Source organism: Octopus sinensis, linkage group LG13, assembly GCF_006345805.1.
Source record: "Octopus sinensis linkage group LG13, ASM634580v1, whole genome shotgun sequence".
Classification (NCBI taxonomy): domain Eukaryota; kingdom Metazoa; phylum Mollusca; class Cephalopoda; order Octopoda; family Octopodidae; genus Octopus; species Octopus sinensis.
In genome coordinates this window covers 17,606,738-17,624,237 of record NC_043009.1, presented here as the reverse complement: position 1 = coordinate 17,624,237, position 17,500 = coordinate 17,606,738, and the positions used below count along the sequence as shown (strand labels likewise).

The 17,500-nt window shown below is 31.0% G+C and overlaps 2 protein-coding genes across 4 annotated transcripts in view; both read left to right on the top strand.

Annotated features, from left to right (window-relative positions):
* The window catches only part of LOC115218584 (fibrillin-1), a 653,797-nt gene that overhangs the window by 74,830 nt on the left and 561,467 nt on the right, over positions 1-17,500 (top strand). The gene's annotated exons all lie outside the window — the stretch shown is intronic.
* The window catches only part of LOC115218369 (zinc finger protein 236), an 82,791-nt gene continuing 78,933 nt past the window's right edge, over positions 13,643-17,500 (top strand). The window contains exon 1 of the mRNA XM_029788137.2: positions 13,643-13,745. The gene's annotated coding sequence lies outside the window, so the exon portion shown is untranslated. The remainder of the gene's footprint in view (positions 13,746-17,500) is intronic.

Sequence of the window (17,500 nt, the reverse complement as noted above, 5' to 3'; positions counted from 1 at the left end):
GAAAGTGGACGGTAAGGTTTACCACCAGCCCCTGCTGGAGCTTTAATGAACACTCACAATGCCTGGTCTGGTAATTGAAACAAAGATTCTACGACCACAAGTTCACTGCCTTAACCACTGGGCCATTGTGCGTCCACCATATATATATATGTATGTATAAATATATATATACATATGTATATATACATATGTATAGATGTGTTTATGTATGTGTATGTATATATATGTATATATATATATGTATGTATATATATCAAATGAAATAAAAAACAGAACACAAAGGATGTCGCGGTACACGTGTTTCAAGCTTTATAAAACAACCTATTCTTACATCAATGTGTAATCGACATAACAGATGGTTTAAAGCTCTCTTCAGCCGCAGAGCTTTAAACCATCTGTTATATTAAGTATTCACCCTGAATTTATTGTATGTATATGTATGTATATATTATGTGTATGTATGTATGTGTATGTATGTATATGTATATATGTATATGTATATATGTATATATTTATGTATGTATGTATATATATATGTGTATGTATGTATATGTATATATGTATGTATGTATATGTATATATGTATGTATGTATATGTATATGTGTATACATATGTATATATATGTATATGTATGTATATATATGTATGTATATGTATGTATATATATGTATGTATATGCATGTATATGCATGTATGTATATGTATGAAGAAAACCAAAACTTTCAGATAAGGACCGTCAGTCACTTATCTGAATTGTTAGAAAGGATCACGAAAGTACAGCTCCCAGAATTACTGCAGATCTTAATGACCACCTTGAGAACCCAGTTTCCACAAAAACTGTTCGCTGGGTGCTGCCCAAAGCCGGATTTCATAGGATGACTGTAATGAGAAATCCACTACTTTCAAAAATGTTGCAAAGCATTTGAAGGAGTAAAAACCTACAGAATTGGTCTCTAGGGCAGTGGAAGAATGTTATTTTCTCGGCCGAGTCATCGCTTATCCTATTTCCAACCACCAACTGAGTATATGTGTGGAGACAGCCAAAAGTAGCATTTGACCCAGACTGCCTTCTTCCAACTGTTAATCATAGAAGATCTGTGATGATCTGGAGAGGCTATATCTTGGAAATCCACTGGCCTAATGGTTTCCCTTTATGACAGAATTAATAGTCAAGACTATTTAAGCATTTTACCTGATCAAATTCATCCAATGGTTGCAGAACTGCATCCAGGTCTTGCAACTGTAGAGCAAGACAGAGAGGACTAGAGACCTGAAGACCCAAACTTTTGTCCTCCTGCTCAGATATCGGGAATGCTCAACACCCTTGTCCAGTGAGTCCACAAGTACACCAGCATGCCCAAGCCTTTCGTTACCATATTTGTTTTGATACTGTGCTTTTGTTTCAATTAATTTTGAAAGTAATCAAGAATCTAGTAATTTTGTCATCATAAGATGGTGTGTGGAACATAAATTAACATGAAATTTTGAGGGAAGGTTTCAAGTAGATCACTGTAAAATAGGAAATTTATATCATAGAACCAAGGCTGGTCTAAGGGGTTGGTATCAAAAGGGATAAGGGAGTTCCAGTCATCACCAACACATCATTTTTTTTTTTGCACAAAGTGTGCCTTAATTTCTTTTTTTTTTAAGATGGTAGAATAAGGAATATTTAGCTACTATTTCCAGTTGGACTTCTCTTTAAGTATTTCTTACAGAAGCTTAAGCTAAACCTCAGTTCCATTCATCTCCTCAGTATTTACAGGCCTCTCACTTCAACTTATCCATTGCAACCATTCTCTGTATTTCACTTTTTAATGTCTAAGAAAACCCATTGATGGAAAATTGTGTTTGTCTTAAATGCTATTTAAAAGAGATTACCTCCACCATCTTTTAATGCAGACATTTTCTGTATGCATAATATTTAGATGATTAATGAAGAGTATCGTTAAAGATTTACTGTAAGACCGCCTTCCACTGAATGATAACAAAATGAAGTTGTTTCTGTCATTGTTCCATTTGAACTTTGTTGGATCATGTGATTTTTGCTCTGAAGCATTTTATGGGTCATGAAAATATTTAGATCCAACAATCTCTTCACCATAAACAAAATACAACGAATCTCTAATTTTTTAAAATTTTTTTTGTCACTATTGTATACTTTAGAAATGTTTGCTTGTGCTTGCAGCTTCTTTCTTGATTATTTTAATGAATGCTTTTCCTCTGGAATCCCAGAATAGTAGTGATGTTATGATACTGTATGGCTATATCTGAAATAACTTAATGATCCAGAGAAAATAAACACATAGTTTCCTAATGTTTCATCCTATGTACACATAGCTTCCATCTCTACTAAATCTTTGACTCTTCTCATCTATCTTATGAAACGGTAGCTGTTTGAGTTTCCTTTTTCAAATGATATGTTTGAATTACTAACCAAATATTTTTGTTAACTCATTGATAAATATTTGTTCTTGCAGTATTTCATGCATATCTGTTGATATTGCTGTCAGCCTAATTGCTCAGCTAATCAGAGCCCAAGACCAGCAATTTTGAAGGTATTTTATTTCTTCAAACCTGAAGGTATGAAAGGCAACAGTGACTGTTGCAGGATTTGAACTTGGAATATAGAGAGCTAGAACAAATACCACAAGGCATTTAGCTTGATGCTGTTGACCTTGATTGTCAATGCTATGCCACCTGTTGTTCATAGTAACATCAGTCTTTGGCCAATTTTCCTTAAGTCACAACATTCTTAGAACATATCTAATTCATGTTCATGCCTTATCTCTTCCTGTCTGTTCCAATAACAATTGTGAGAATACAATTCACATATCCAATATTTTTTTACAGTTTTGCTGTAGTGTGATCAGAAATTTCATCTCTTTATGAATAGCCACTTAAAAATTTTCTGTTTCACTCCTCCTCCACCAGCATTTTGTAGAAACATTATAAGTTTGTTTATTAAAGGAAATCTATTTAGTGTTAGTTGATTTCACTCTTCGCTTAGTTATGTTTTTGTTTAATATGTAGAAGTCTAATAGATAAGAGAATTGGACAACCAATTCAGGATTTCATTGTCGTACCTCAGTTTACTACGCCATAATAGTTAATAGAACTTGATGGCCATGTTATTTCTGATTACTAAGTAATGAGGGTTTTAATCAGACAAATAATCATACCCCATCTATTTAATGCCGCAGAATTAAGAATTAAGTGAAAATATTTATCATCACATCACACTACTCCGAGTGGTTGGCATGAGGAAGAGCATCCACTCATAGAAACCATGCCAAATCAGACTGGGGTTTGGTGCAACCCCTCAGCTTGCCAGCCCTGGTCAAACTGTCCAACCCATGCTAACATGGATGATGGGCATTAAATGATGATGATGATGATTATTGTTATGGTCGAGGGTGGTGGACTGATAGAATCATCTGAGTGCTGAACAAAGTATCTTGTAGTTTTTGTTTTTACTCTTACATTCTGAGTCTAGATCTCACTTTGGTCCATTTTCATCCTTACAGGGTAATCAAATAATGTACCCATCAAGTACTGTTGTCAGTATAACTGACTAACTCCCTCCCGCAAAATTGCTGACCATGTGTCCAAATGAGAGCTCATTATTATTACTCTATTGTCTTGTGGTATTGGTGTTGTGCCTGGTTTAGTTATACTTCCTGTTGAACCACACAGTGAGGAATGGGATGAGGAATGCTTTGTTTCTTGATTATATAAAAGTTTCTTTTGATTTTCATTTCTGTTATTATTTTCTGCTGAAGACTCTGGTTAATTGTTGCTGACCCTAGTAGACATGTTTTCTATATTGAACCCACTTCCAAATTAAGATCATGTTTTTCCAGGTTTGTGATCAAAGTTCTTTGTTACAGTTCTGAAGGTCATAAGGATAACTGATAGGATCATGACTTTCTTAATTTATTTGTTCCAGTGTTTGAGGACTTCTACTCCATCGGTACAATATTCTTTTTTTTCCATTCTATTTTTTTTTTTTAATTCTAGTAACAAATGGGCATGCCATATCAATTACAATACATAGTTTCTTCTATGATATCTTGCCTGTTGTACTCTTTTCTCCTTTTGGTTTAAATTGGAAGATCCCCTAAAAACCTCAAATTGTTTTAAGGGTCGTTCTTTCTATTCTCAGAAAATAGTCAAAGCACTTTTATATGCATGCAAAACTAAATTTCCTGCAAAATTTTCTGTCTTTTATTGTTGCAATCTTAGCATGCCTCTAATTATTGTATTAATTTTCTACTAACTGTGAACATCCTCATAAAATATGAGCTAGAGTCTCATCTGAATCATTACATATTTTGCATTGGGTGAACAGTCCTCTTGTATCAAGATCTTCATCCATTTTACCTTTAGGTCTGTTCTTGTGCTGCCAAAGTAATTCCCTTGGTTTCTTTAATACTATTTTTTAAAACTATTACCAGCTGTTATTGTCATACCTTATTTCTTTTGTGTTTTTGAAAACCACTGAATGAAGTTTTCTTTTGTTTTTTCATTGTTGATGCTCACTTTTCAATATATTTCTCTTTTCACTCTTTTTGGGCTTTACAAATTCTATAAATAGTCCTCTTTCATTTATTACATCTTCAAGGAAAATTTCTTCCTTTTAAGATATTTAAAAAGAAATTTTTCTTTATTTTAATGGCTGGCAACCGTGTCTTCTAGTTTGAATACTTCTTTGATACCCATTAACCCTTTCTTCCTGCTCTTTTCCAGTATAACCGATCCACATTTGATTGGAGATGCATACTTCTGTACATTGTGAGCTGCTTTCTAATTTTCTTGTTAATAACTTTCACATAATATAATCTATTTATATATATTTATATAACACACACACACACACACACACACAGATAGATAGATAATAGCTGTGTGATTAAGCCTGCTGCTTTTCCCCCTGCCTCCCCTTCACCCTTTCTGTCCAGTATGTTTTCCTTGTTTCCATCCTCTTCCCCACCCCACCTCAATGCTATTCTTTTCCCTCCAACCTCTCCTTTATCTCACTGCTTTCATGACATTCACCCCTTTCCTTTTTGTCTCCCAATTCTCTCTCCCGAGAGAATTTGGTAGCCCCTTGTATACAAGCATTTGCAAATACATGTATATATGTATGTATGTATGTATGTATGTATGTATGTATATATATATATATATATATTATATATATATGTATTATATATATATGTATATATATAATATATATATATATATATATATATATATATATATGTATGTATATATATATATGTATGTATATATATATATATATATATGTATATGTATGTATATATATGTATGTATATATATATATATGTATGTATGTATATATATCTATATATATGTTGTATGTATATATATTATATATATATATATGTATATATATATATAATATGTATGTATATATATATATATGTATGTATGTAATATATATATATATATATGTATGTATGTATATATATATATATATGTATGTATGTATGTATATCTATATATATATGTATGTATGTATATCTATATATATATATATATATGTATGTATATATATATATGTATTATATGTATGTATTATATATATATATATATATATATGTATATATATATATATATATATATAATGTGAAATAGAAAGATGATAATCTTGTTGCAGATTAATCAAAAGTTTAACCGATACCTTGGTAGCAAAAATCACAGCAGAAGACAGCACGGTTGGAGGTACAACCATATGGTGTTGCAACCGTGCGTTGGTGCGGATAATTGAATTTTAATATTATTAGTGAATTGAAGAAATGGAGTTGAACGAAGATTGAACAGAAATCGTTTTATTTCACGTGTAGAATGAAATAAAACGATTTCTGTTCAATCTTCGTTCAACTCCATTTCTTCAATTCACTAATAATATATATATATATATGTCAATGTGTGTGTATTTGTGTCTGTTAGTCACCTCCTACCCCAGCATCTGACAGCTAGTATTGGTTTGCTTACATCCCTGTAACTTAGTGCTTCAGCAAAAGGACTGATAAAATAAGTACTAGATTCTAAAAAAAGAAAAACGCAAAAGTACTGTGGTTAATTTCTTCAACTAAAATCCTTCAAAATCATGCCCCCCCCCCTCCATCATAGTCATAGTCTCCCAATTTTCCCCTAGTAGATATGAATATTGATGCAGGTCCCTCTGCATGAACTTGCTCTGCTATCACCTCCCCCCTCCAAGTAATCCCTTCATTCTCTTGTACTAAGCTGACTACCTCACCTACCCCAGATATATATATATGTACGCAGACTGCATAGTGATTTTAGTAGTGCAGGTGGCACCTAGCCATTGCTGTACAGCATCTAACCATAAAAAACATGGATGTTAAATGATAACGATGATGTATTCATACATATTCATATATTCATATATTTAATATACCTTATTATTCTAAATATACAACATCTATACAAAAACACTTTCCCTCTCTCTATATATATGTATATGTGTATATATATATATGTGTAAATATGCGTAAAAAAGTAAGGTCTGCAAGGGTTACATAAATACTATTTTCATGATTAAATAAAAAGAAGACAACAAATGGAAAATATGACATATCTACATATATTTAATTAAAAAAAAACGTGTAAATAAACAAACGTACTAAATACACAGGTGAACAGAATACACAGGATCACTTGAGTATTTAGTATATGCTTGTTTTGTTTATTTACCACACGTTTTTTTAAAATTATATATATATACTGGTATGTCATATTTTCCGTTTGGTGTCTTTTTATTTAATCCTTAAAAGAAAAGAAATATATATAATATAATATATGCCCCGCATATATATATATATATATATATATATATAATATAATATATATATATATGCATATATATTATATATATATATGCATATATATGTGTATATATATGCATATATATATGTGTATTATATGCATATATATATGTGTATATATATGCATATATATATGTATATATATATAATATATGCATATATATATGCATATATGCATATATACATATGTATATCTATAATATATGCATATATACATATGTATATATATAATATATGCATATATATATGTGTATATATATATGCATATATACATATGTATATATATAATATATGCATATATATGTGTATATATATGCATATATATATATGTGTATATATATGCATATATATATGTGTATATAATGCATATATATATGTATATATATAATATATGCATATATATATGCATATATATGTGTATAATATATGCATATATATATGTATATATATATGCATATATACATATGTATATATATAATATATGCATATATATATGTGTATATATATATGCATATATACATATGTATATATATAATATATGCATATATATATGTGTATATATATATGCATATATACATATGTATATATATAATATATGCATATATATATGTATATATATATATATGCATATATATATGCATATGTATATATATATATATGCATATATATATATGTGTATATATATATGCATATATACATATGTATATATATAATATATGCATATATATATGTGTTATATATGCATATATACATATGTGTATATATATATATATATAATATATATATATATATTATATATATGTATATATATATATATGCATATGTATATATATATATATATATGCATATGTATATATATGCACATATATATATGCATATATACATATATATGCGCATATATATATGCATATATACATATATATGCGCATATATATATATATATATATGAAAGAAGGTTTGAAAATGCAATTTTAACCCTTTAGTATTTAAACTGGCCATATCCGGCCAAAATATTTAATCTGTTTTATGTTCAAACTGACCAGATCCAGGCCCTCACATCTACCCTACAATGTTATTCTACATTAAGTAATTACACCATCAAGATCTTGAAAATATGTGATAATTCATGATTAATTCAAATCAATGTGAATCAATAAGCATTATGTTTGATAGAATAATTTGAACACTAAAGGTTAAAAGATGTTTATTTACTTAATTGGATTTTCAAACCGTCTTTCATATATAATGCCACTCGTGCGGTACCATACAACTCCACTTTGTTATATATAATATATATATATAATATCAGTGTGCATACTCGACAGAGTGTAAGTACCTTGAGAGAAAAGTTGGAACTAAGAAGCATCAGATGTGGTGTGCAAGAGAGACAACTGTGCTGGTATGGTCATGTTGCGAGAATGGATGAGGATAGCTGTGTGATAAAGTACCACACTCTAGCAGTTGAGGGAACCTGTGGAAGAGGTAGACCCAGGAAGACCTGGGATAAAGTAGTGAAGCACGACCTTCGAACATTAGGCCTCACCAAGGCAATGACTAGTGACCGAGACCTTTGGAAATATGCTGTCCTTGAGAAGACCCGGCAAGCCAAGTGAGACCATAACCTTGTGGCCTATGTCAGGGGTGTAACCAGCCCACTTATGCATACCTTCCTTTCATTGCACACTGCTTGCGAAGATCTGTTGAAGCAAGTGAAATCGAAATCAAATTCGATGACTGACATCCGTGCTAGTGGGGCACTAAGAGCACCATCTGAGTGTGATCGTTGCCAGAGCGGCTAACTGGCGTTCATGTCGGTGGCACGTAAAAAGCACCATTCGAGTGTGATCGTTTCCAGTGTCATCTTACTGGCACTTGTGCCAGTGTGCAGGTGATACGTAAAAAAAAACACAATTTTTTCGTAGCTGTTGCCAGTACCGCCTGATTGGCCCTTGTACCGGTGGCACGTAAAAGCACCCACTACACTCTCAGAGTGGTTGGCATTAGGAAGGGCATCCAGCTGTAGAAACTCTGCCAGATCAAGACTGGAGCCTGATGCAGCCATCTGGTTCACCAGTCCTCAGTCAAATCGTCCAACCTATGCTAGCATGGAAAGCTGTTCACTAGCATTGAGCAGGTATACACGGAGACACAACCTGAGACTTAAGGTTATCTTCAGTGCTATAAAAAAAAACCAAATTGATCTCAACAACAGTGAAAAACTGTTGAAAGTACAAGCTAGAGATTTCATTACCTTCATGCGCTCAGGACTGGACCTGTTTCAAGAACAACAAATTTCTTTTGAGCGATGCAAAGTGGAACAGCTATTGGGAGTCTGAGTACAGACTTACCAGGGTACCAGGTACTCTTTCCCATACATTTTAATTTGGTGTGAAAGAAAGAAAGTTGTGAATCTAGTCAAGTTCCGCTCAAGCCCGAAAGATTGACTGTTATGTAAACCTCCTTGAAGAATGTGAAGACGCAGGCTGGAAAGTGGAGCATTTTCCAATAGATGTTGGATATAGAGGGTTGTTGGACACAGTGTGAGATGACTGTTGTTATCGTTAGGCCTAACTCATCATAAAGTAAATACCACCATGACTGATATCCGAACTACTGTGGAAAAGGCTAGGTACTGGATTTGGTTCAAAATAGATTATTTTCAATGGCTAGAAGAATATTGGGCTTTATTTGATAATAAGTTGACTTAGCAAGCAGTGTGTGTATATATATATATATACATACACACACACACACACACATGTATGTATGTATATCTATCTATCTATCTATCTATATATATATATATATATATATATATATATATATATATACAGTTGAAATCTACAGAAAAACAAAAAGACAAAGACAGGTTATAAACAACAAGCAGGTTTATTAGTTTGACGCTTGGGAAAGTGAGAAACTTTTTTACGTTTTGAGCCTATGCTTTTCAACAGAAAGGAAGACGAGGAAATAAACAGAGAGAGAATTAAAAAAACTTGTGGATTTAGCAGTCAAACTGAAAGTTCAAAAAGGTTCAAATGTTGAGGTGTTTTGAAGTGAATTTCATTAATGGAAGAGTCCAGTGAAAAACTAGTATGACCACATGAGCGTACAATATATAGTTGAAATTTGTATGTATATATATATATATATATATATATATATATATATATATATTGCTCTCTATGTGTCATACATAATGCACAAAGACTGATGAAGTTACTGCGTTTTTCTTCTGAAATAAAATCTCTTTTGAGTGTACTGAGTTATAAACAAAAGCATGTAATCCCAGCCCCGTAGGTGATTTTTTTCTTTTAATTTCTTACTGCTTGAATTATATACAGCGGATGTGAATGCAGAGAACATGTGAGTAATGTAGCAAGATGCCCTTTCCGTTGCCATCTCTTTGCTGTGTTCAATCAGGTGTTTCTCATTTCACATGTCTTCAAAATTGCAAAGTCAGCTGACAATTTGTTAACAGGAAGAATGAGAACAATGTTATCACTTTGCAGCATGTCATTTCTTAGATGCCTATATGTAAATGAATATACAGACACGCAAGCAAGTATATGCACATATGTATGCACACTGACACACACACACACACAAACTGACTCACACAGGTTTCAGGCTCTAGTGGAGGATACTTTCTTGATGTGGGGCTGAACTGAATCCATGCAGCTGGGGATTATGTTTGTGAATCACATGGCCATGCCTGAACATTTACTATTCCTGCCTGTTTGTGTGTGTGCATGTGTGTGTATGTGTTTATGTAAAATGTATGTATATAGGTGCAGGTGTGGCTGTGTGGTAAGAAGCTTGCTGGGTTCAATCCCACCATGTGGCACCTTGGGCTAACCAAAGCCTTGTGAGTGAATTTGGTAGACAGAAACTGAAAGAAACCCATTTTGTGTGTGTGTATATATATGCATGTGTGTGTGTCTGTGTCTGTACCCCCTATCCTTGCTTGACGACTGGCGTTGGTGTGTTTATGTTCCCATAACTTAGCGGTTTGGCAAAAGAGAGTGATAGAATAAGTACTAGGCTTACAAAGAACAAGTCCTGTCGTCGATTTGTTTGACTAAAAAATCCTTTTAAGCAGTGCTCCAGCATGGCCACAGTCAAATGATTGAAACAAGTAAAAGAATATGTGTGGGTATTTTTTTGTGTGCGTGTATGTATATGCACATGTGTGTGCGCCTGTGTGTGTGTGTGTGTTTAGAGAGTTTGAAACTATCAAAATATATTAACTTGTGTTTTCAATATTGTTTTGGTTACTTTTGCATATGTATGACATTTTAGTTGCTTATTTTCTTCCTTGATTTCTTGTTTTTTTTTGTGTTGGTTTTTTTTTGTTATCTGTCTGTTACCATATTATCTGCTGTGTATACATGGCTGTGTGTCACACATATCTGAGAGACAACTTCGATTGAAAGTCATAAATTTATGGGTTGTGAGACGGCTTACGTTCTGTTCACTCTAGGTCTTTCTCACTAACAATAATTTCAAATAGAATATTTCATAAAATAAATTGCTCTAAAGCATTAAAACCAAAACTGTATTGATTTTTAAGGCAAATTTATTGTTTCTTTATGATGTTTTAGTTGGCAACTTGTTGGAACTGGTTCATTGAACTATATTTAACCTTCAAATGTGAATATCAAATTGCTTTTGCTTCAACTGGTACTGGAGGTGACTACTTCCAAATAAGCACAATTTCTTTTAAACTATACACTATCAGTAATACACTTGTTGCTCTCTTTCTTTTTCCCGCTCTCTCTCTCTCTCTCTCACACACGCACACACACACACACACGCACACTAAACATTTTATTGAATTAATATCAACTTTGAAAAAAACTCAAATAATGAAGAAAAATAGCCAAATACAAAACAGGGATCTAGATAGCTAGAAAACTTTAATAGCTTCATTATTCTAAGTCATAAGTGCTTATTAATTCAGCTATTAATTTCTTTTGTTTTTTGTTTTTTTTAACTAATCTCTCTTATCACCATTTACTATATCTCAACTTGGTTGTGTGTGTACTTGTGTTATATGCCAGAGCATGTAACCTCACTATCCAAAAAGTACCAAAATCCAATACCAGAGTGCTATTGAGTTCTGACAGGAGGATGACTGTACCGTTTGTAAAGATACAGTAGTATTCTACATGCACACACCTGCATGTGTATGCGCGCGCACACACACAATATCATATCGTTTGGTTCATAAACAGTTTTGCAGAGGAAACATAGTTCAGTGGTCCTCAACCATTCTTTTGCCTATGGACATCTTTAATTCCTATTTTACTGCACTCCACCCCCATATCTATTCAATGTTTAAGAAAATCCGATTATATTTTTGTAGTTGAATATTATTAGGAATTGTATTATAAAAATTGTTAAAATATTTTATGAATTGTAGAAATATAAAAAGTTTTATTGCACCTAAAATTAACTACAAACTCTTATATAGACCCCCCCCCCAAGGACCATATGGACCCTGGTCGAGGACCACTGACATAGTTAATCAACAAGGTAACTTGAAATGGGGATCCAATGGATTAACTTTGTCTTATCAGCGATCACTAACCATTGTTGTCAATCCTTTTATTACAATATTTCTGCTGAAATACACGGCTTTTGTTTCCAATTATTTTGCAAGTAATGAAGATTTTAGCAAATTAACTTTGCCATTTTTGAGCTGGTGTTTGGTGTAAATTCACATGAAATTTTAATGGAATATGTAAAATGAGATCACTTTAAAAGAAGGAAGTTTTTGTCATAGGGTGGGTTGGTACCAAAAGAGTTAAACATGTAACAAGATTGTGAACTCAGAGCAGAAAATTGACAAGCTATGCATTACTAACTGCAGTACCAATAAAGTGAAGGGTAAGAATGAATATCCGAATGGAGTCCTATTCATATGTTTACTGCACATGTATGCTGTCTAGCTGTATCAGTAGAATTTTGCTTGATAGAAGTATTTAAGTAATGGAGTAAGGAACTATGTTACTGAATCCTGGAACTAAATTAATTGGATCAGCAAAGCTATGTAGTTCCAGTACAACATGGATACTAAATACACAGTAAATTGGTCATTTTTTTTTGTCTCCACTTACCTGCAAATTTAAGACAGTCTATCTTGTCAAAAAAGATTGTTATTGTTGAAGTTGTGGTTGTTGTCGTTATTAAGCAAGCTGGCAGAATTGTTAGCATGCTGGGTAAAATGCTTAGTGGCATTTCAACTGTCTATACATTCTGAGTTCAAATTCTGCCTGGGTTGATTTTGCTTTTCATCTTTTCGGGGTCGATAATATAAGTACCAGTGAAGCACTGGGGTCAATGTAATTGACTAGTCCCCTCCCCCGAAATTTCAGGCCTTGTGCCTATAGTTGAAAGAATTATTAATGTTATCATAGTCATCATTATCATTATTATTATTATTATTATTATCATTATTATTATTATTCATAAGAAGGCTGTGAGCTAGCAGGATTGTTAACTCGATGGGCAAAATGCTTAGTGGCATTTCATCTGTCTTTATGTTCTGACTTCAAATTCCACCGAAGTTGGCTTTGCTTTTCATTCCTTCAGGAGGCAATAAAATAAGTACCAGTTGAGCACTGGGGTTGATGTAATCAACTTAACCCCTCCCCCAAACTTGCTAGTCTTGTGCAAAAATTTGAAATCATTATTTTTGTTGTTGTTATTGTTGTTGTTGATGTTGTTGTTATTATTCAAGGCATAATTTCTTTTGTACCATAGGGAAGATGTCACTTAATTGACAGTACTCTCCATAGTATGTTGGCTGTTCCCAGTAGGGCGATCTCCTGGACTGTGTAGATATTGATGTTAACTGGCATATGGTTAGTGAATTTTTCTCTTTTCTTATAATTTCTAGAACTCCAGTGAATACTGATATTATTTTGGTTTGTTGATTTTGATTTCTAGGAGGTTTTACTTATTACTTTTATGGAGATGCTTCTTTAAGATGGTACTGCTATATGAATAAGTATTGCACATTTTACTGAGTACTTTTTCTCATTGCACCTTGCTATTGTAAGGTCCTAAAGGTGCTTCCATACCTGAAAAAGCATAGGAGAGATAGAGTGTGATAATTCTAAACTGGGTGATTAGAGAGGGTGTGATCTGGACAAGTTTTAAGCCAGTTAGACAGATTTGTTCAAATCTCATTCCTACACGTTGACATAACACATCCAGCAAAGCATGCATACCCTGTTTCTTTTTTGCTTTCACAGATCCCTTATGTTCATGGCCCACGCCTCACTGCCATGTAGCACTGCACTCTGCACAGAAGCACCATACAATTTACCCTTCACTCTTAATGAGTCTATCTCTCGTTTTGCATGCAATGTTTTCCATTAAAGTATGAATACTATACCATTAATGATTTTCATTCCCACTATTTTACACACTCTAAACTGATATTTACATTCTGTCTTTCTAGAATTCTAGACCCCTGGAATACCTGCCTTGTTCATAAAGGTGGGATGATCTGTAAATTACAGGGCACTTTCCATCTTGGACTAAATAATTATAAATAAAATGTTTTGCTTTCTTATTCTAATACTCTAAATCCCACATCATTAAATGTATAGGAAAGGTTGTTTTTTTCTACCAAGATATCTTATTTGTTTGTGAGCACATTATACTAATGACAGTGTCTAGATATCCTAACATTATTTCTTGTGTTTAATCCCTGCTTTCAGCATTTCCATTCACCCTGTTACTAATATCCATTGACAAAACATAAAGATTTCAATCATCAAATTTTCTCCATTTCATTTATAAAAATATTCTTCAGATGAGTGTTAACATCGCATCTTACCTCCTTCTAAAATATTTAAAACTTCATATCCCTGCTTCATTGGTATTGCATTTCTTTATGTTTTGAGTTCAAATCCAATGTTGGCTTTTATCCTTCCAGAATCTATAAAATAAGTATCAGATACTGTGAACTATATAATTAGCTACTCTTCTTCAAAATTGTTAGCCTTGTGCCTTTGTAAATGATATTTATTCTTGCTATTAAGAGTGTTGGATGGCAGAGATTTGTTGTATTTAGTTATGCCGTCTACACATTTTAAGTTTAAATTCCAAGTGTTGAAAATATTAAAATATCCATCGAGTATTGTGTACAATTCACTATCGACCATCTTTCAGATAGAACTTGCCATGTGATTATATTAGAAATCCATATTATTGATGTTGAAGTTGCAGAAATGACAGTGCCAAAATGGTGTGTTGGGCTAAACTGCTTTAATTTATTTTGTTATTTGCCTTTTATGTTCCAAATTCAAAGCCTGTTAGGATCAACCCCATTACCCTTCTGGAGTTGATAAAATAAGTACTGGTAATATTCTAAGTTCATTCTGTTAACTATAGCATCTTTCCTACAAAAATATTAGCATTGTATTTATACCACAAATTACTATGAAACATTTCCTCCAATGGACAGGCTACAATACTAATTCTCAGACAACCTTTATTCCTCAGTTAAAATTTTTTTTTTTATTATCAATGCATTCAGTGAAATCATCATCATCTTTACCAATATCTATCAACATTGTCATCATCGTCATCGTCATCATTTATTATTCATGAAATTATTATTATTAATCTGATATACATGTGCTTGATCAGTGCCAACAAAACAGTGATTGTGTATCTATTGGTATTTACACTTTTTGATGTTCTTGTTTGCTGCTTTACCCAGTCTCAAATCAGTTGAACAGCTGGGGCTTGAGTTATTTATTCTTTCATGTAACTGACATCTTTTCATGGACAAATTGTTTGACTGGTACTTAACCTGGAACACCCAAAGTTTTGAAGTTTGGAGACTTTCTCAAATGTTTTGATGGAACATATTTATAAGATAACAGCCAAAGAATTTAGACTTTCAAACCAACTCTGTTGGAACATATATATATATATATGATGATGATGATATAAGTGTGTGTATATGTATATATACATATATGTATATATACATATATGTGTGTGTATATATATATATATATATATGTGTGTGTGTGTGTGTGTGTATATGTATATAAACATATATATATATATGTACATATGTATATGTATGTATATGTATATATATATGTGTGTGTGTGTATATGTATATAAACATATATATATATGTACATATGTATATGTATGTATATGTATATATATATGTATGTATATGTATATATATATATGTATATATATGTGTATGTATTATATATAGTGTATGTATATATATATATATATGTGTGTATATATATATATTATGTGTGTATGTATATATATATATTATATGTGTGTATGTATATAATATATATATATTATGTATATATGTATATATATATATATCTTTGTATGTATATATATATATGTATGTATGTATATATATTATATGTATATAGTATATAATATTATATGTATGTATGTATATATTGTATGTATGTATGTATATATATATATGTATGTATGTATAGTATATATATGTATGTATGTATATATATATATGTATGTATTGTATTATATATGTATGTATATATATATATGTATATATGTATATATATATATATATGTATGTATGTATATATATATGTATGTATGTATATATATATGTATGTATGTATATAATATATGTATGTATGTATGTATGTATGTATGTATATATATATATTGTATGTATGTATTATATATATGTATGTATGTATATCTATAATATGTATATATGTATGTTATTATATATATATATGTATGTATGTATATAATACTGGTATGTATGTATAATATATATGTATAGTAGTATATATATCTATGTAGTATGTAAGTATATATATAGTAGTATGTATATTATATAGATGATATGTTAATAATAGTATAGGTATATATGTATGTTATATATAGTATGTAATGTATGTATATATAATATGTATGTATGTATATATTATGTATGTAATGTATTAATGTATAATATAGTATATAATAGTATGTATGTATATATATGATATATGTTATGGATATATTATATATATATATGTATGTATGTATATATATATATGTATGTAGTATATATATATATATGTATGTATGTATATATATATATATGTATGTATGTATTGTCTATATATGTATGTATAATATATATGTATGTATGTATATATATAATATGTATGTATGTATGTATGTATATATATATGTATGTATGTATATATATATGTATGTATGTATATATATATATGTATGTATGTATATATATATTGTATGTATGTATATATATATGTATGTATGTATATATATATATGTATGTATGTATATATATATATGTATGTATGTATATATATATATGTATGTATGTATATATATATATATGTATGTATGTATGTATATATATATATGTATGTATATATATATATGTATGTATGTATATATATATGTATGTATGTATATATATATATATGTATGTATGTATGATATATATGTATGTATGTATATATATATATGTATGTAGGTATGTATATATGTATATGTAGGTATGTATTATATATATATGTATGTATTATAAATATATATGTATATGTGTGTATGTATATTATATATG